Source organism: Euprymna scolopes, chromosome 31 (assembly GCF_053919585.1).
Source record: "Euprymna scolopes isolate OS-2025 chromosome 31, ASM5391958v1, whole genome shotgun sequence".
In the NCBI taxonomy this organism is placed as follows: domain Eukaryota; kingdom Metazoa; phylum Mollusca; class Cephalopoda; order Sepiida; family Sepiolidae; genus Euprymna; species Euprymna scolopes.
In genome coordinates this window covers 18,654,663-18,677,162 of record NC_136512.1, presented here as the reverse complement: position 1 = coordinate 18,677,162, position 22,500 = coordinate 18,654,663, and the positions used below count along the sequence as shown (strand labels likewise).

General features: G+C 34.6%; 1 protein-coding gene across 5 annotated transcripts in view; it reads left to right on the top strand.

Annotated features, from left to right (window-relative positions):
- The window catches only part of LOC145255662 (uncharacterized), a 586,940-nt gene that overhangs the window by 346,846 nt on the left and 217,594 nt on the right, over positions 1 to 22,500 (top strand). Inside the window, exon 1 of one of the 5 annotated variants that reach the window (XM_080114220.1) lies at positions 5,018 to 5,486. The exons of the other annotated variants lie outside the window; for them this stretch is intronic. The gene's annotated coding sequence lies outside the window, so the exon portion shown is untranslated. Of the gene's footprint in view, positions 1 to 5,017; positions 5,487 to 22,500 lie in introns of those variants that run through there. 5 annotated transcript variants of the gene reach the window in all.

Below are 22,500 nucleotides of genomic sequence, written 5' to 3'. Positions count from 1 at the left end.
ATGCGCAAATATACATTCATAGCATGAAGTCGATTAATTTTAAACCTTTCTTATCTATTTGTTGATATCTCAAACGGTAGCGATAATGGCTAAAATGCTAAATGTTTTGGCTTCGATTCTAGCTGATGGCCCACAAATAATTTTTTTTTTTTACTTTTAAAATCATTATTATATAATGGACACAATATAATATTCAATAGAGATTTGGTTCTGCAATAATAAATACGAGAGCTGCTTGAATGAAAATATCATATTTAAGCGTACTTTACGATCGGGCAACGCCGTGCAGCCTGCTAACACGCATACACACAAACATATATATATTTACATATATATATATATAACACGTACATTGGCATGACTCGAATCAGCATCTCTCGTCGACTAACATGTCACTTAACTTCTCCAAATAGCTTCATTTATCAGCACCTCACAGCACACCCGAATTTAGAGATATACTAATAAAAGACACTGCCATTTTCGTTGTCTCGCACTGTGATGGACGCCTCCCAATTATTGAAGCCTTGTTAATCCGTATTAAAAAATCAACCATTAATCAAGTTCAATACGAAGCGGATGGCACGCTTAAATGCTTCTAAGTATTTTAAACGATTTTTATCGTCTTTCCATTCAATTCATTACCTTATTATTATTATTATTGTTTATTATTTATCACTCGCATGAGGACGACTTATAGAGGTTGAAAACGTTCGCGAATATGGCAAATTTCTTTTTACACTTGAACAGAATGTTCGGAAACTAGTCCGTCAAAAAGAAAAAATGGATTTTAAGAGAAACAAACAAGAGTTGTCTCTGCTCTTCAATGAAACGGGCATAAATGAGAAAATACTGCCCAAATATACTTATATATATATATATATATATATATATATATATATATATATATATATATATATATATATATATATATATATATATATACTAGCAAAAGTACCCGTCGTTGACTGGGTTCAAAAACAGCCTACAGAAAATGGACTCTGATTTATGAAAGTATGATAGGTTATGAAAAGGAAGGGTTGTAAATTTGGGTTGAATTTGGGAGTATCAAAACCAAAGCAAAATATGATGAAAGTAAAAATAAAATAGATAAACCCCATAATTTATTATACCATACCTGTTCACACTGAAACACTTATCACAATATTCTGTCGATCTATATTAAAAAACCTTGTTAAACGTTGTGACATATTTCCATTCATAGAGGCCAGGTGCGAACGAACACCCCATAATTTTATTATACCATATTTCTTATCATATATTCTTCAAACTGAAACATAATTATCAAAGTATACTTACGCAGATAGATATAAAAAGGATTTATTAAAGTTTGTGCCTATTTCATTCTATGGAGGCCAGGCGCGAACGCACACCCCACAATTTTATTATACCATCCCTATTTAAGTTAAGAATACTTTGTTAAGTATGTTTTATGTACATCTATATCAAAAACACTTGTAAACGTTTTTTTTTTTTTTTTAATTTTTAAATTTTTTATTTAGATACTTTGTGGACCAGGCGCGAAGGCAGAACCCACAATTTTAATGAACCACTGTTCTGCCAGATCAAACATAACCATTCCTGTATCTCGATACATCTTCTATCATTATATGGGTGCTAGTTCAGAGAGTGATCCGCGCTATTTTTAAAATCGTATTTCCAAGTTTATTTAAAATTTTATGATATGTTTTTTCTTCAATTGTAAGGTTGAAGTATAGAATTGGTACAAAACACCCTCCCCTCCTCATGTTAAGAATGGCTTTTTAAATAATAACGTTATTATTTACGTCCGGATCACTTCCTGCACTAGTACCATTATATGTAATCAATTTTTTTAAAATAGTGAACCATATAGGAGCCTATTCGTGACCACACACACATTCAATTTTATATATATATATATATATATATATATATATATATATATATATATATATCTGTGGAAATATACTTTATTTCCTTATAATATATACCAAATTCAAAATGGCGTAATGTAAACATATTATAATGTATCTACAGTTTCTCTTCCGATTTTCGGATTTTTAATCATATCAAAACGCACTTTATCTCCCTTTCATGAATTGATTGTTGGTATTTCTTTTGATGAATTTAGGGCAAATTAGTTTTACTAATTAATAAGTGATTGATTTTGTGCTATGAAACAGATACTGTCAAGAATTGTAAATGTCAACTGAATTAAAAGAATAAAATGGTATTATGGTTAACATCATGAACTTTGGAATATAGACTTTTGTCATTGATTCATATATATATATATATATATATATATATATATATATATATATACACACACACACCACATAGGAAAAGTTTTTCGTGTTGAACGACGGAATCCAGTTTTTTTGTTTTTTTTTTTTAACTTTCCCATGTATAACCATCAATTGACCACGAATAACAGTTCTAATACGCATAGCAACTTACAGATTTCACACCTTCAAGAATTTATCATCTGACGCATGGCAATTCATAGAATCGTTTCGAAATCGTCATGACAAATTGGAATATTGTTTTTTCTTCCGCATGAATTCATTGTCATCAGCACCATTTAAGACTTTCACTGTATCTACATGTTATCATATATATATATATATATATATATATATATATATATATATATATATATATATGCATTTATGACATGAAAGTTCCATCTCTCTGTTACAGATATTGACGGTGGGAGATTCTAAGAAAGCAACCCCTGTCATAGACGTTTGTTAGAAACAGATGCGTTATTGAATTCCTGTCAAAAGTGCAGTGAGAATGTGGTGACTATGTAGCAAAATAAATTCTGGAGCACATAGGGTTGATCGTTTTAATAGCACCACTCCCGTCTTCGTAACTTTTTAATTTTATGTTAAAAACAAATAGGACGCTTCAGTTGTGGAACTATACTATATCTATATATGAAAAGAACTGTGCGTGTGAGTTCGTTCTCTATACACTTCGAAACGGTTGGGTCGATTTTTATGAAATTCCACACAAATATACTTTATGTATCTAGCAGTGGTCTTGTATCGGAATGTCTGCGATAAGTATCGATAATCCAAAAAATCTGATAAAAGAAGGAATAGTCGATTTTGACCAAAAGTTACTGTCTTATGCCTCACAGGTGCATTTAAGAAGTTTTTATCGCCGCACAAGCAGAAAGGTCAAGCATATAAAATCAACAGTAAGCTCTTTGATATGAGTGGAGTGCGTTCGAAATGAATGTTTCTGTTAAAAGCACAATTGAACCATGATACTTCGCTGTTTCATTTTAAATTTAAATTCAAACCATTATCACCGCACACAAGCAGAAAGGCCAGGAATCTAAAATTAACATAGGCGATTTGAACCAAAGTTAACACCTTACACAGCCTAACATCACAAGTGCATTTGGGAAGTTTTATTACCACACAAACAGAAACACTCGAGATATAAAATCAATAATAGGTTCTTTGATATGACAGAGGCGTGTTCAAAATGAATGTTTCTGTTCAGGGCACAGTTCAACCATGATACTTGACTTATGCATTTTAAACTTTAAATCAAGTTGTTATAGATAAAAATAATTTACTAAAATCAGTAGTGCAGTGCAATGTAGACTACAATGTATTGTGGACTAAGTCACTGCAGAGAAGCATGTGAAGCTTTCTCTCGGTGCACCGCGATGGGTCTCCAACTAGAACAGGCAATGAATCGATTTGATTTAAAAAAGGAGCGATTTTACCCGTTTCTATCACAATAAAAAATGCGGGAGTGTGAAACATCGGGTTTCCTTGCTAGTATATATTTGAATTTGACGTTTTGATATTACTGTTGTTACAAGAAAATGACCCAACTATAAATGCATGTACGCAGCTCAAATTGCCAGTAAGCACTGTAATTCATAAGCAAAAATAAGGTTTGTTTTACTATACACAGAGGTACGAAAAAATTGTCAAAAAGCAAATATATAATAAATAAATGTCACGATAACATTTATTGGGTGGGTTTCTATCACCATTTTATTTTTTCTTATTTTGAAGTGATTCTGATTATCGAGTCTTCAAAGACCTCGCGGCCATCTTTTCTTGTTCGCCGACAGCGTCAACATTACTCGTGTTTCGAACCGAATAAACATTTTACAATAAAAAAAAAAATTAAAAAAAAAAAAAACGCTAAAAACTTATCCGGCGAACCTGTAAGAAAGTGCTTACCCCCTAAAAATGTGCGTTTTACACCATTTTTAACTTTTTTTTTTTTAATCTACTATTATCATAGATTACAATCTATTTTTGAACAAAAATAAATTTAATGACTTTAAGAAGGGGGTTCACTTTCTCGTTATGACGTTTTACTTCATTGCTACCTGACTTACGGCCCATTTCTTTACCGACGTGTTACGTGATTATTAGGACTCCTTCTTAAGTCTCAATTTTTTTTTTTTTTTTTTTCAAAATTTTTTCTGTTAATGATACTTAAGTCGTAATCTATCGTTGGACAAAAAAAAAAAAAAAAAAAAAAAAAAAGTAAAAAACGCGCATTTTTAGCGGGTGGGCACTCTCGTACAGGTCCGCCACTTATCCAGTTATGTAGAAAAACAGCTTACCTTATCTTGCCTTTGGTCACATTTATTTGTTATATATTTGACAATTTTTTCGTACCTCTGTGTATAGTATCTATTTACAATGCCTCCCCACGGGACAGAGTTAGACACCAGGGTCGTTTTTTAACGTGAAGAAAAGGTACAAAAATAAAAATTGTCTCAGTCGTGAAGGATTTCTCCTCCACTGAAAGAGGACGAGAAATGGAAGTGCCGCATCTGAAGAACAGATACTACACTTTGATCTTGACCAAAAGGCAAAGAGCCGATGATGCAGACCCTAAAACCATTTATCCAGCCTCTACAGACAAAACTACACATGGAATTGTGTGTGTGTGTGTGTGTGTGTGTGTGAGAGAGAGAGAGAGAGAGAGAGAAAGCACACGGAATGTAAATACCTAAGTGTACGTAGGTAAATAGGTCCGGACGTGCGATTGTTATAAACTCAGAAATCAAACGCTGCAAGCCCGTTCAGAACCTTTTATTGGAGAGGAAAGAAGAAAAAGAAAAAAAAGACGTTCGTTTTGAACGATCGACTCTGTTAATTATTAAAAAAAAAGATAAACAACTGTTTTGTTTAGTGTATTTTTGTTACTTTTTTGTTGTTTTTTTCATCTAACAGCCCAGCATATGATTCTCCGATATTTCCGCTACAACAAAAAAGGCCTATTGTTATTATTATTATTACTCGCACTGTTGTTGTTGTTGTTGTTGTTGTTGTCGCCGCTCGCACTTTCACAGCTGCTAGATTCGTGTGCGCGCTTCGTCGGTGCGCGTCTAAAACCTTCTCGGTGTTTCGGAACTTTTGGGGGGGAAGGAAAACGCGGAGGTGGGAGAGGACTTTACCAAATTTTCGGCTTTTTTGTCCATTCCGTCAACACAGGTAAGAAAAAAAAAATTAATAATTTCTAAATTAGGAGTAGGCTCATTTTTTTTTTTTTTTTTTTTTTTTTACGGAATCGTATAATAATAATAATTACTACTACTACTACTACTACTACTACTACTACTACTACTACTACTACTACTACTACTAACTAGACCTCCGCTGGCTGAGTGCAAAGAGGACTGAAATCTTGGGGAGGCTTATTGCCACTCAAGTTCCAGTGGAGACCAATGGTCGTGGTCAACGAGAAATCAATGGTAAGCGGCTGTCGCGATAACGCAAATTCATCTGCAAGGATTATCGAAAGTGGTGGAGAGTTCTGGAACTCTGGGAAGACTTGTTGTCACTCAGACTCCAGATAACACCATAAGTTGTTCTCAAAGAGCAATCTTTGATGATTGCTTGTTTGACCACACCTAGTGAATAATAATAATGATGATAATAATAATGATGATAATAATGATGATGATGATAATAATTATAATAATGATAATAATAATGATGATAATAATAATTATAATAATGATAATAATAATAATGATGATAATAATAATTATAATAATGATGATAATAATAATAATGATAATAATTATAATAATAATGATGATGATAATAATGATAATAATAATGATGATAATAATAATAATAATAATGAATAAATAAATAAAACATGATCTTCGCTAACCCTAAGCAGGATTGCAACAATAATAAAGAAAAGATTGAGTTGGCATTGCGAAAAACAAATCTAAAATGGTATTAGTAGATGGGAGTAAAAACTGTAAAATAGCGACCATTTTAGTAAGTAAAAAAAATGGTTACTCGTTCTGGTTTACGATAATGTAACCAATAAAGGTGTAAGGTCAGAAAGTGTAGATCATTTTAAATTATGTTTACCTAATAAAATAAACCCACACAGCACCTAATATATATATATATACATTAGTGTTGGGACGAGTAATCGGGAATCAGAAAAAAAAATTGGAACTTCTTCGGGTATCGGAATCGGAAAAATTTGTGCATATTTTTCTGATGTCAAAACGATTTCTTTTAATTGTCTTTTTTTTTTTTTTTTTTGATTTTGTTTAAAACAAAATCTTACACTGCTAATGGTAATAATAGAATAACTATTTTTTTTTTAAACTACCAGTAAAACTAAAATCTATAGATCACTCCCCCCACCACACACACACACACAAATGTACTTTTATGTTTAAGAAAACATCTGCACATTTAACGTTTTTTTACGATAATCGGAGGGGGGGATAACAACTTTATTATTTTAGAGATTTATAAAAAAAATCGGAATCTGGAAAAATATTGGAATCGTCTCATCACTAATATACGAAAATTATTGGCTACGTATGTACATACATGTTTCAGTTGCGATTTTCTTTGAAATGCAGCATTCACAGGCCGAAGTATTACGATAAACTATGGTCAGCCCGTAATCTCTACTTCTATAATTTTTTTTCTTTTTTGTGTATTGATATTCATATTAAAACCATTTTTTCTATTTATTTAAAAAGAAAATACAACTTTGTTACATATGTGTCGTGGAATTGCATTCAACTGCAAAAGATCTAGCTAATTTGCATATTCTTTAAAACATTCCTTTTAATTAGTACTCTATTGGTTTTTTTTTGTTTTTGTTTTCTCATGGGATGATCATCTTTAGTTAACTATTACGTGTAATTATATTCATGCAGATATTCTACATGATTTATACTGGAGTAATATTTGCGTAAAACGGTTATAATAAACACAAACCTCTTTTTATATATATTTACGTGTGCGTATATATATATTTGTTAAAAAAATATAACCTATCAAACTCCTGTCAATTTTTGGCCTACATACATGAAACTTCATATATAGAGTATTCGAACCCATGAGAAACTTTATATTTGGGTTTCAGCCCGGGAGAATCGATGTGAAAATGTTAAATTTGTCAGATGAAGGCCAAACGGCAGCATTACAAATATGCATGCATAACGTAATAGCTATTTGTTCATGTTTGAATTCTTAGTCTTGGAGCAAACATATCTTCATATCTATGCATTAATGTAAAAGGAAAATTCGGGACAAGATCAAAGTGTAGTATCTGTTCTTCAGATGCTGCACTTCAATTTCTTGTTCTGTCAGTGGAGGAGAAATCCTTCAAGACTGAGACAATTTTTATTTTTGTTCCTTTTCTCGACGTTAAAAACCGACCCTGGTGTCTAACTCTGTCCCGTGGGGAGGCATTGTAAATAGGAAAAAGTAAATCATAAGCTAAACGTTTTGGTTTCGATTTTTGGTGATGGCGCACAAGTCATTTCTTTTTTTTCTTTTTTAACTTTTCAAATCATTACTATATATTGGGTCCAACAGAATATAATAATAAATACAAAATCTGCATTAATGAAAATATCATCTTTTAGCGTATTTTATGACCGGGCAATGCCGGGTGGCCTGCTAGTGTTTATATAAAAAAATAAATTCATACTAAAATACTGCTCTGCTTGTTGTTATTGAGCACTTTTTTAAAAATAATTTCCGAGATTGGTTAAATATCTAGGAAACTACAACAATACAACCATTATATATATATATATATATATATATATATATATATATATATATATATATATATATATTTAAAGTGATGGTTGTGTAGTTCCAACGAGAGAAAAAATGTATATTTAAAAGAGTGTAGCCATCAACAATTGTGGGTTTTTTTTAAAGGTTTTCATCATATTTTTATTTTAAAATATTTTTATAACGCGTTTCGAGCTTAGGGTGTGCTCTCTTCAGATATTTTCGTAAAAAGTTTTTCTTTAAAATGGGAGTTTGTGGATATGCCTCCGCTGATATTAAATATGTTTTTCATAGTGGCGTGATGCGTGTGTTCAGTGTTTAGACGTTCTGTCTCCAACTTCAAGTGTTTCACTGTGACCGGTCAAAGTTAGTTTCAAAGAGTGTTTTTTAGTCCATATGGTGAAGGTTTTTATGGCTTCTTTAGGGTTCTTTTTTAAAAGGCTTTCTTTCCCCATGTATAGCATACACTCACACACAATCCCATACGCATACATATATATTCATGTACATGTACACATGCACACGCATACAGGCACACACACATACACACACGTACATACATAGAAATATATGTAGGAGCATACATATATACACATATACATACCCACCTACACACTCACACACGCATACATCCACCGCTAACAATTATTTTTATTTTTTTATTTTTTATTTTATATATATATATATATATATATATATATATATACATACACTTTTTTTTTTTTTTTTTTTTTTTTTTTTTTTTTTTTTTTCCTACCAAAACACGCATGTATATATGCGCTTAATCATTCAGACATATGTACACGCACCCACACACACACACACACAAGTAAGATGGAGAATAATAGGTAGAAGATATATATACATACACATACACGCATATGCACACATATATGTACACACATATATATATGTGCACATACACTCACAAACATCCACATACTATGCAGGCACATACACATACACACACATATGCACACACACAGACATATGCAGGGGCTCACACATACGCGTATATCCATATTCACACGAACACATTTACCCACTCATACATGTGCATACATATGTATATATACATACATACACACATACATACGGATGTGTATACATTCATCCACCCACACACATATATATATATATATATATATACATGGGCACATGCATTCACAATCCCACACACACATACATATTCATACATCCCACCTTATGTATATATTGGTTGCAGTTTCCTTTCCAATCCATGCACATATGCATACATGGATTCGGTCACCCAAACATAAGTGCACGTATACATACAAGCAAGATGTAGCATAGATAACAGATGATATATAATTATATACACACGCATACACAATCATATGTGTACACCCACGCACATACACATATACACACGCACACACGCACGCACACACACATATATACGTTTAATTTCTAGTTGTTTGTTTAGTTAAGAGAAATGGTACTGTACTGGGTATGGGCGCGCGCACCCGCGAAAGTGTGCGTGTGCCTTATTGTGCTTTTTTGTTGTTTCGTGTGTGAGGGTGCACACCTACCCAAGCATGCATGCGTGTAAGTGTATTTTGTGTTTTGCCTATTTATGTGTATAATTATGGAGAGACGTTTAAGGCGGGGTTAAACTTTGTTATGAAATTTTTTTCTTGAGTTAGCAAGTAGAAGTAGTTGTCAGTTTGGAAGATGGGCATTATCTCGAATCTGCCTCCACTGCATGCGTGTATGTGTTGTGATACATGTAGGTGTCTATTTTCCGCGATTTTGATGTTGGATCGGTGTAGGGCTACTCTATTACTAAGGTTTTTTGTAGCGCCTATGTAGGATTTATCGCATGCTGGACATTTTATTACATAGATTACGTTTTTTGAGGTGCAATCTAGGTTTTTTTTAATTTTGAATGTTTGTATGGGGTTCGCAAATGTGTATGTGTTTCCCTCTAATATTATGTTGCAGACTCCACATCGTTGTTTGTTGCATTTTGTGACTCCTTTTGTTGCGTCTTGATTGAGTTTGGATGAGGTAAGAATGCGTTTTAGGTTTTTGGGTTGGCGTTTGCTTTTTATTATTTTTGTTGTTTTAAGGAAATTGTTTAGTTTGCTGTTTTGGTTAAGTAGGACGAGGTTTTTCGTTATCTCTGTGAAAAGTTCAGGGTTGTTTGTGTTGTGTGTGGAGACGTATGTTAGGATTTGTTCTTTGTTTCGTTCTTTAGGGGTTCTCAAATCTTCTACTGGTATATTTGTCGCAAGTTGGATCCCTTTGTCTATAAGTTGTGATGGGTATTTTCTTTTTCTTAAATTTATTCGTAGTTCCTTGAGTCGGATTTTTCGAAGGTTATTGTCCGTGATTATGGTGCAGATTCTACGTGCTAGGGTGTAGGGAATTGATTTTATGCAGCTTTTAGGGTGGTGACTTTTAAAGTGTAGGTATTGTTGGGTGTCTGTAGGTTTGCGGTAAATGTCTGTGATAATGTTATTGTCTTTAATCTTTATCAGTATGTCTAGGAAAGGTAATTCTGTAGAGCTTTGTTCTATGGTGAATTTAATTTTTGGGTGTAGGTTCTGGAGTATGGTGTGTAAGTCTGTGATGTCCCCCCATGTGGGTTTCCATAGGATGAAGCAGTCATCTAAGTACCTTTTCCATGATTCTACAAACAGTATTTTAGTGCTGTGGCCAAATTTTTGTTCTATTTTTTTATATAGGGTTTCTTCTAGGTAGGCTAATGTAAGGGTTGCGTAAGTCGGTGCCATTTTCGTTCCCATTGCGGTACCTAGTGTTTGGATGTAGTTGGTATTGTTGAATTCGAAGGAATTATTATTTAGAATTATGTCTATACTATCGATAATGAATTGCTTTGTGAATCTGGGATGTAGTGTTTGTGCGTGTCTGTTGATCCAAAATAGTATTGCTTCTTTTCCTAATTCATGGGGTATATTACTATATAAACTACTAACGTCAAATGTAACTAATAGTGTCCCGTTTTCTACTGTATGTGGTAAGGTAGTGAGAAAATGGATGTCGTCCCTTATGTAGCTCTTAACTTGATCTGTGAAAGGTTGTAATAAGATGTCTATTAAGTTGCTAAGTCTGCTTGTCGGACAGGCTGGTCCTGCTACAATGGGTCTAAATGTAAGGTCGCTAGGGTTTGGAGCGCTAATATATTCTGAGTTTTGTGTATCGATGGCAAGTTTTATTGTGCCAGATTTGTGTATTTTAGGCAGTCCGTAGAAGTTGTTGGTCTTTGTAATGAAATTTGTGAGGAAGTCCTTTTCTTTCTTTTTTAATATTTTGTTGTGTGTTGTACAAAGTTTTGTGATTTTTGAGATGGTGGTGTTATCTATGTTGGTACTAATGGGTTTATAGTAGTGTTTGTCATCCAGTAATTCTGTAATTTTTGTTTCATAATACGTTCTGTCCATGATTACTACGGCACTGCCTTTGTCTGCTTCTTTTATTATTATGTCATTATTATTACGGATCTTTTCGAGTGCTTGTTTTTGCTTATGTGTGAGGTTGCTTGTGGTTTTGTGGTTTTTTTGGAGGTTAAGGTTCCAGAGGTTTTCGAAGTAGCTGTTTAGTTCTTTTGTGTTGTTCTGTTTATTAGGGAAATATGTTGATTTGTTTTTTACTAAAGAATCATCTTTGTCCCCTTTGTTATCTAGTGTTTCTATTAGTCTAAATTTCCGTTCGAATTCTTTAAGGTCCTTTTTTAGTTCTGCTATATTGCTTTTAGGGGTGGGGCAGAATTTGAGGCCCAGCTTCAGTATTTCCATTTCGTTCTTTGATAAGGAGTATGTGGATAAATTGATGATTTTGGGTCTAATTTTTTCTACGTATTATGAAACAAAAATTACAGAATTACTGGATGACAAACACTACTATAAACCCATTAGTACCAACATAGATAACACCACCATCTCAAAAATCACAAAACTTTGTACAACACACAACAAAATATTAAAAAAGAAAGAAAAGGACTTCCTCACAAATTTCATTACAAAGACCAACAACTTCTACGGACTGCCTAAAATACACAAATCTGGCACAATAAAACTTGCCATCGATACACAAAACTCAGAATATATTAGCGCTCCAAACCCTAGCGACCTTACATTTAGACCCATTGTAGCAGGACCAGCCTGTCCGACAAGCAGACTTAGCAACTTAATAGACATCTTATTACAACCTTTCACAGATCAAGTTAAGAGCTACATAAGGGACGACATCCATTTTCTCACTACCTTACCACATACAGTAGAAAACGGGACACTATTAGTTACATTTGACGTTAGTAGTTTATATAGTAATATACCCCATGAATTAGGAAAAGAAGCAATACTATTTTGGATCAACAGACACGCACAAACACTACATCCCAGATTCACAAAGCAATTCATTATCGATAGTATAGACATAATTCTAAATAATAATTCCTTCGAATTCAACAATACCAACTACATCCAAACACTAGGTACCGCAATGGGAACGAAAATGGCACCGACTTACGCAACCCTTACATTAGCCTACCTAGAAGAAACCCTATATAAAAAAATAGAACAAAAATTTGGCCACAGCACTAAAATACTGTTTGTAGAATCATGGAAAAGGTACTTAGATGACTGCTTCATCCTATGGAAACCCACATGGGGGGACATCACAGACTTACACACCATACTCCAGAACCTACACCCAAAAATTAAATTCACCATAGAACAAAGCTCTACAGAATTACCTTTCCTAGACATACTGATAAAGATTAAAGACAATAACATTATCACAGACATTTACCGCAAACCTACAGACACCCAACAATACCTACACTTTAAAAGTCACCACCCTAAAAGCTGCATAAAATCAATTCCCTACACCCTAGCACGTAGAATCTGCACCATAATCACGGACAATAACCTTCGAAAAATCCGACTCAAGGAACTACGAATAAATTTAAGAAAAAGAAAATACCCATCACAACTTATAGACAAAGGGATCCAACTTGCGACAAATATACCAGTAGAAGATTTGAGAACCCCTAAAGAACGAAACAAAGAACAAATCCTAACATACGTCTCCACACACAACACAAACAACCCTGAACTTTTCACAGAGATAACGAAAAACCTCGTCCTACTTAACCAAAACAGCAAACTAAACAATTTCCTTAAAACAACAAAAATAATAAAAAGCAAACGCCAACCCAAAAACCTAAAACGCATTCTTACCTCATCCAAACTCAATCAAGACGCAACAAAAGGAGTCACAAAATGCAACAAACAACGATGTGGAGTCTGCAACATAATATTAGAGGGAAACACATACACATTTGCGAACCCCATACAAACATTCAAAATTAAAAAAAACCTAGATTGCACCTCAAAAAACGTAATCTATGTAATAAAATGTCCAGCATGCGATAAATCCTACATAGGCGCTACAAAAAACCTTAGTAATAGAGTAGCCCTACACCGATCCAACATCAAAATCGCGGAAAATAGACACCTACATGTATCACAACACATACACGCATGCAGTGGAGGCAGATTCGAGATAATGCCCATCTTCCAAACTGACAACTACTTCTACTTGCTAACTCAAGAAAAAAATTTCATAACAAAGTTTAACCCCGCCTTAAACGTCTCTCCATAATTATACACATAAATAGGCAAAACACAAAATACACTTACACGCATGCATGCTTGGGTAGGTGTGCACCCTCACACACGAAACAACAAAAAAGCACAATAAGGCACACGCACACTTTCGCGGGTGCGCGCGCCCATACCCAGTACAGTACCATTTCTCTTAACTAAACAAACAACTAGAAATTAAACGTATATATGTGTGTGTGCGTGCGTGTGTACGTGTGTATATGTGTATGTGCGTGGGTGTACACATATGATTGTGTATGCGTGTGTATATAATTATATATCATCTGTTATCTATGCTACATCTTGCTTGTATGTATACGTGCACTTATGTTTGGGTGACCGAATCCATGTATGCATATGTGCATGGATTGGAAAGGAAACTGCAACCAATATATACATAAGGTGGGATGTATGAATATGTATGTGTGTGTGGGATTGTGAATGCATGTGCCCATGTATATATATATATATATATATATGTGTGTGGGTGGATGAATGTATACACATCCGTATGTATGTGTGTATGTATGTATATATACATATGTATGCACATGTATGAGTGGGTAAATGTGTTCGTGTGAATATGGATATACGCGTATGTGTGAGCCCCTGCATATGTCTGTGTGTGTGCATATGTGTGTGTATGTGTATGTGCCTGCATAGTATGTGGATGTTTGTGAGTGTATGTGCACATATATATATGTGTGTACATATATGTGTGCATATGCGTGTATGTGTATGTATATATATCTTCTACCTATTATTCTCCATCTTACTTGTGTGTGTGTGTGTGTGGGTGCGTGTACATATGTCTGAATGATTAAGCGCATATATACATGCGTGTTTTGGTAGAAAAAAAAAAAAAAAAAAAAAAAAAAAAAAAAAAAAAAAAAAAAAAAAAAAGTGTATATATATATATATATATATATATATATATATATATATATATATATAAAATAAAAAATAAAAAAATAAAAATAATTGTTAGCGGTGGATGTATGCGTGTGTGAGTGTGTAGGTGGGTATGTATATGTGTATATATGTATGCTCCTACATATATTTCTATGTATGTACGTGTGTGTATGTGTGTGTGCCTGTATGCGTGTGCATGTGTACATGTACATGAATATATATGTATGCGTATGGGATTGTGTGTGAGTGTATGCTATACATGGGGAAAGAAAGCCTTTTAAAAAAGAACCCTAAAGAAGCCATAAAAACCTTCACCATATGGACTAAAAAACACTCTTTGAAACTAACTTTGACCGGTCACAGTGAAACACTTGAAGTTGGAGACAGAACGTCTAAACACTGAACACACGCATCACGCCACTATGAAAAACATATTTAATATCAGCGGAGGCATATCCACAAACTCCCATTTTAAAGAAAAACTTTTTACGAAAATATCTGAAGAGAGCACACCCTAAGCTCGAAACGCGTTATAAAAATATTTTAAAATAAAAATATGATGAAAACCTTTAAAAAAAACCCACAATTGTTGATGGCTACACTCTTTTAAATATATATATATATATATATATATATATCCAAGGGTCGTTTCAAAAGTAATGCATCCTACTATAATATATTCTGGAGCATAAAACGTGGTTCGTTTTAATGGTACTAATCCCCTCTTCGTAGCTCTTGGCAATTTTTTAAAGTTTAAAACTTAAAAAAATGTTCAAGAGCTACGAAGAGGGGAGTAGTACCATTAAAACGAGCCACGTTTTATGCTCCAGAATATATTTTTTCTACATAGTCCCTAACATTTTCAATGCTCTTTTGCCAGCGATGTGATGGTGGCTATGCATGGACGTCCGGAGCACGTTTTACCACTGGCATCTCTGTCGCCACTTTGAAATCGACAAACCCATCTCCTAACTGTGCTGACATCAACTGCATCCGCTTTGTAAAAGTTCAACAGGTGCACGTGAATGTTGATCGATTCAATTTTTGTTTCATTGATAGCAAAAGATTAATTGATTTACAAGCTAACCAGTTTTCAAGTAAAGAACCTGGAACTAAAAGTTATTTTTTATTCATATAGCTTTAAAGGTTGCAAAATTATCAAAACAAACACACACGCACACATAATATATAAATATATAGCTTAATTTCTTATTTTTTCCTTGTGGTAGGAAGAGAAGCTTAATTGCTTTTGTTAAAACAATATATATAATGTGTGTGTGTGTAGCTTAATTGCCATATATATTTTATAACTTACTATATATATATATATATATATGTCTTGATTTTGTTAAAACAGGTCATCCACATACAGTACTGTTTCGCTTATTCACAGCTCACCAGTGCGGCCTAGACAGGCAACTGCCTCAAGCCAGGATCGAAACTCGACTGCCCAATTGACAGTCAAGGCTTCTCACCATTACGCTATACGGCTGATGCTGAGTGGGTGATGAATTAACGATGTTTTGACACACACACACACACATATATATTGTTTTAACAAAATCAAGATAACAAAGATTGGATTGATCGCAACAAATAGTGTATTTTCATTGTTCGTAACAAATGTTTCGCGACCATTCGGACAATTTTAAACCTTATATCGTTTGAAAATATTCACAAGAAAGGCCACTCATCAGACGTTATAAAAAAAAAACACTTTTTTTTAATAATGAACAATATGGAATCCATTTCCTTTTAAGGAAAAAACTATGTGATAAAAGATTTACCTACATTCCTTCTTTGAGAGGTTTTTCCGGAAGTGGGGTATGAAAGTTTCGTTGATCGTCATCCAACCCCGACAACGTCAGGTCTCCCTGTTAGTTTCATATTAGATATTGAACATTTGTAACGCAAATAGATCACAAATGTCTGGATAAACGAAAATAAAATGTTTTTAACTGCTTTCCCCACTGTATTTCCTTAAAAATAATTCATGTCGATAACATTTTTCTTTTTGCATCCTGAGAATATGCCGCACTTCACGGCCGTCCACTTGAGATCAAGTATAGAATCTGTTCTGTCCTCAGGCAGAGGAGGATGCATTTTATCGTTGTGGGAGAGCTGGATTATTCCCTCTTTCCCACACAGATTAAAAATATTTTTTTAACGTTTCTGAATTTTTTAGATTAAAGATCGTGGTTCGAGTAGTTGGGAGAAAAAAAGTTGATAATTTTTTTACGCAGCGTAAAAATAATATCTAAAAATTAGAAATATTCCTTCTCTGTAGGTCAAATGACCATTTTTATCATTGAATGTTACTAAGAATTAATAAACACGGTTTTTAATGTTATTATGTATGAGGACAACCGAATTTAATTTGTTGTTTCATAACTATTCCCATTTCTCTACAAAGAAAGTGGGTAAACTTGGTTTTAGTAGTGCTCTAGAGGCATCCTTCATTTTATTTGATGCTTTCAGTAGCGCTCTGGGGGTCTCTTAATTAAATTTTTTTTTTTTTTTTTCACTCCTCACATAAAAAAGGCAATTTCTCTTCCAAGTGTATGGGTAGAGGGTGAGAAACTTAACACTATATAACATCTACTATTGAGTTTTTATAACCCCAGAGAATACCGCATAGCCGTGCTAGTAATTAATAAAACCAAGATTAATTTTTTTTGTTTTTTCTTTTTAATGTTGATATAATTTCATTATTAATTTGGCAAACTTTTTAATGATTTCCCTTTCGAAATTTAATCGAGGGAGAGTAATGTCCTCCCTTCCCTAGAGTCGTTTTTTTTTTCACAGACAAGACGTTGCTATCGTTATTCTACAGTAGGTGCTCGACTGAGCTCCAATTTCTAGTTTCTCTTTGTAAGACATTCACTACCACAACGAAAAAGAGCTTCACTGTCTTGCTCAATGTGTCTAGTATAAAACGAAAATTTCCACGTACGGAGTTTCTTCATTAGGGTTTCCCCATCCGTGAAACACGTCACGGTGTAACGTAGTATGGATGCATTTGCACATATACACCTAGGATCCAACACGTTGTAGCAGAGAACGTTGCAAGGAACATAGGTCAAGTAATAACTCGACACATTTTTTTCTTTTTTTTTTTTTGTAACAATGACATTTATTTCTGGGTAATTTCCTGAATAAAATGTGATCGTGCTCATTTGCTTTGACCTCTGTCCTCTCAAACGTCACCGTCGGTCTTTTTAAAGTCTTTTTCTTTTTCCTTACGGTGACGTCAATTCGCACACGGCTCGGCATTGACAAGTCATCTTCTCCGTTGGATTGACTACGCTTAATTCAAGCGCTCTCAACTTTCTGTTGCGCCATGGACGCATCGGCCAAGACGTTACGTTGTGTGTGTGTGTGTGTGTGTGTGTTTTTTTTTTTCCTCTTTCGCGTTATGGATTCAAGCCTGCCTGCCTACTATAACTACTCTGTTTTTTTTTTTTTGTTTTTTTTTTTAATTACATTTTCACCCCAAACAAGGCAAATTGCCACTTTGGTGTAGGGGCTACTATCAGGGGCAACAACTGCTGGGGTACTATGTAGGGATTTGGGCAGCAAGATGTTGGTTCACGTTACACTTGAACTTCTGCACGTCAGTACTGTTGGGGAAGCAGGGACCTGGAATGGAATTCCAGAGTCTAGCGGTTCTGGGGAAGAAACTATTGGAGTAAAAAGATCTTTTACATCTAGAGATCTCTACAGTGTGGGGTGGGATTTAGCAGCCTGTCGGGTTTGTCGAGGGTGCTCACATCGTGGGGGCACAAGTGATTGCAGTTCGTCAAAGCATTCACCACTAAAATACTTGTAGAAAAGGCAGAGGGATGCAACATTTCGTCGATGGGACAGAGGCTGAAGCTTAGATGCCAGTTCAGGGCCTATCAGGTTTGCGACTCTCTTTTGAACCTTGTTACCACGGGACTGCTTTTCCGAGGATTACAACTTGATCGTCCTCAAAACTAATGAAAAAAAAAAGATACTTGATATAATTCACTTCATACGTAATCAAACTTTGTTAAAACTCATATAATACCGTAATACTTGACTTTATAAAACTTTCATTAAAATTACTTTCTAATCTAGAGGTTAGCTGGTATTAACCCACCCACCCCGCAGGAAAATGTGACACAAGATCAGAAGATAAAGATTGAAAGGTCAGTGCACAAGAGGCGTTTGCAATCGAACCTACAAAAATGCATGAGCAGTTCCGTCAGCATTCTCCAGGAGTAACACCTCAGGTGATTAACAATAAACTAATTTTTTCTCAAAGCTCAAACCTTGGAAGGTGCCTCCTCCCGAGAACTGTAGAAGCTCATACCTCGACCCAAGAGAAACTAAGTTGCTAAGTGAGAGAGTGGAGCAAAATCTGTCGGACTGATTGTCGAAGACGTATCTTTTGATTGGTATGAATAATAACATTATAAGGGTGATCATCTAGTTGAGTAATTTTTTTTTTCTCAATCATCTACAGTGCCCTTTTTGGTAGAGGGAGGAGATGAGTTTTCCCGACATTAAGATAATCGCTCGTGGGGGGGGGGGCGTAATTAAATAGGAACAGTTATGCGTCGTTGTGTACACATTAAATAATGTCTCGATCATGGAAAACAGTTTGGAAATAATGAAAACGACAAATCGATAATAGAAATGGGCGCGAGGACACCGTGTGTGTGTGTGTGTGTATATATATATATATATATATATATACATATAGACTGGTTCGTGTGTAACTGTCCCCTTTCTGGAGAGTCGTGTCGTTTTATCTAGGTCACCACCATGTACACAATCGCTCTATATGGAAGGACTAGCTGGACGCGCGGTGTTGCCCGGTCGTACGATACGCTTAAACATGATATTTTAATTTATGCAGATTGCGTATATATTATTATAGAATCAATTCTCTATTGATTGTTATATATTACTAGCGGGCGTCCCCGGGGTTGCCCGGGTATGTGTATGTGGTGTAATAAGGAATTGCGAAAAAAAAAAAAGTGGTAGCAGGGGGGAGGGGCGTCAAAACAACAGTAGGCAGCCCGGGTGGATAGTAGTGTTATTTAAAAAAAAAAAAAAAAAAAGTGGTAGTAGGCAGGCAGGCAGGCTTGAACTCGTAACGTGAAGGAGGGGGAAAAATGTGACGTCTTGGTCGATCGTCCATGGTGCAACCGAAAGTCGAGAGTGATTGAAATAAGCATAGTCATTCCAATGGCATCAATGACTTGCGAACAGGTAGACGGAAAAAGCGACCCCCTCCTTGTACAAAACTGCCCACTTGGTGCTGAAGAAAGAATAACTGTTTAAGATCGTCAAGCCCAAATATCAGCTGACGTGATATTGTAAACAAACACAGACGGAATCTAATGAACGACATTATCATTATTTATATTTTTTTAAAATTTTATTTGCGAATTTATCCACCGGACAAATTATTAATAAATTAGTTCTCTTGGTAGTAGGCAGGCAGGCAGGCAGGCAGGCTTGAACTCATAAAGCGAAGGAGGAAAAAAAAGAAAAAAAAAGTTACGTTTTGGTCGATGCGTCCATGGTGCAACCGGATGTCGAAAGTGTTTGAAATAAGGATGATTAGTTTCCTAGATGTAAATCCAATGAAACTCGTGTGGTTTTATTCATTTGTTTTTATTTGCGTTACTTTTTGAATAAATTCAATTATTTATACGAAAGTGCATTTTTACCCAAATGCGAGTTGGGAATGATTTTCCCTTTGACCAATTTGATACCCTCAAATGGGAAGCGTTGTTAAAATATACTTATCCACTGGCGTGTGTTTCGTCGTCTCTGACGAAACACGTGTCAGTGGATAATTATATTTAAAAAACTATTATGTATATATACTAGCAAAAGTACCCGTCGTTGACTGGGTTCAAAAACAGCCTACAGAAAATGGACTCTGATTTATGAAAGTATAGGTTATGAAAAGGAAGGGTTGTAAAGAGATAGCTTCAAATTCGGGGGTATCAAAACCAAAGCAAAATATGATGAAAGTAAAAATAAAATAGATAAACCCCATAATTTATTATACCATACCTGTTCACACTGAAACACTTATCACAATATTCGGTGGTTCTATATTAAAAAACCTTGTTAAACTTTGTGACATTATTACATTCTATGGAGGTCGGGGGCGAACGAACACCCCATAATTTTATTATACCATATTTCTTCAAACTGAAACATAATTATCAAAGTATACTTACGCAGATAGATATGAAAAGTCTTTATTAAATTTTGTGCTTATTTCCATTCTATGGAGACCAGGCGCGAACGCAGACCCCACAATTTTATTATAGCATCCCTATTTAAGTTAAAACATACTTATCAAAGTATTCTTATGTACATCTATATCAAAAACACGTGTAAACGTTTTTTTTTAAATTTTTAACTTTATTTCCATACTTTGTGGACCAGGCGCGAACGCAGCCCCCACAATTTTAATGAACCACTGTTCTGCCAGATCAAACCTAGCCATTCCTGTGTCTCGATACATCTTCTATCATTATATGTAATTAGTTTTTTTAAAATAGTCAACCATATATGAGCTTATTCGTGCCCACACACACACACACACACACACATTCAGCTTTATATATATAGGGAGAGAGAGCGAGAAATAAAAAGGAACAAACCGTATTATGTGTTCATCAACGTTTCGTCTTTATTTCGAGACTTCCTCTGGAATAATAAATAAAGACGAAACGTTGATGAACACATAATACGGTTTGTTCCTTTTTATTTCTCTATTTTGTCGGAATACTATTTCCATTATTTTCATCATATATATATTAGTTTAGCAAATGCGGAAGTAAAAAGAATGGTCATAAAAATTAGTATTAAACATTCAAACTCAATTACATCTTTCTTTAATACAATATTTTCAGAGGGTACACATTTTCCGCCTTCACCGTTTAAACTTTTTCAGTCGTTATGAACAAACTAACAACTTGCAAACGTGTTTCTAATTATTTTGTGTGCAACTACGAATTTCGTTCCTTTATGCGTCGCTCAGTCGCACTTTTAAAAAAATTTTTGTTCATATTTTTTTTTTTCTGTTAATCGAGGGTCGCTTTAGACGAGGCGTGAATAAAGCCAAGTAAGGAGCTAAACGAACGAAATCTAATTAACAAAAAAGATGCCACGTTTCTGAATTTTTGAGATGATTACTTATATGTATTATTATTCATCAGGCTACTGTTCTCATCTTGAGTGTGATTTTCACAACGTTTCGGTCGATATAATCTCCGACCTTCTTCAGGTGTATCCTGTCGAACTTCGGAATTTGGACGGAATTTCGAGCGGAACCCTTTATTTACTTCACGGGGGTAACGTGCTCTTGTTCTGTCAGCCATGACTTGATAGAGGTCCTAAGTAATTCGCAAATGTATATTTTGGTCGCCCACACTGAGGATTGAACCTTCAACCTTCAGGAGAATATCACTTTTACAATTGTCTGAAGGTTGAAGGTTCAATCCTCAGTGTGGGCAATCAAAATATACATTTGCGAATTACTTAGGACCTCTATCCAGTCATGGCTGACGGGACAAGAGTGCGCTACCCCGTGAAGTAAATAAAGGGTTCCGTTCGAAATTCCGTCCAAATTTCCGAGTTTGACAGAAACATTCCCGAGTTCGGCAAGATACACCTGAAGAAGGTCGGAAGTTATATCGACCGAAACGTGAAAATCACACTCAAGATGAGAACAGTAGTCCGATGAATAATAATGCAAAAAAGATACCATTTGATGTTTGCTTTGAAAAGACTAAAGCTATAGGTACAACATATTAATAAGTTTCCAGACCTTTTCTGTACGGACAGTTAAAATTGTCATAGACTCTTGAAAA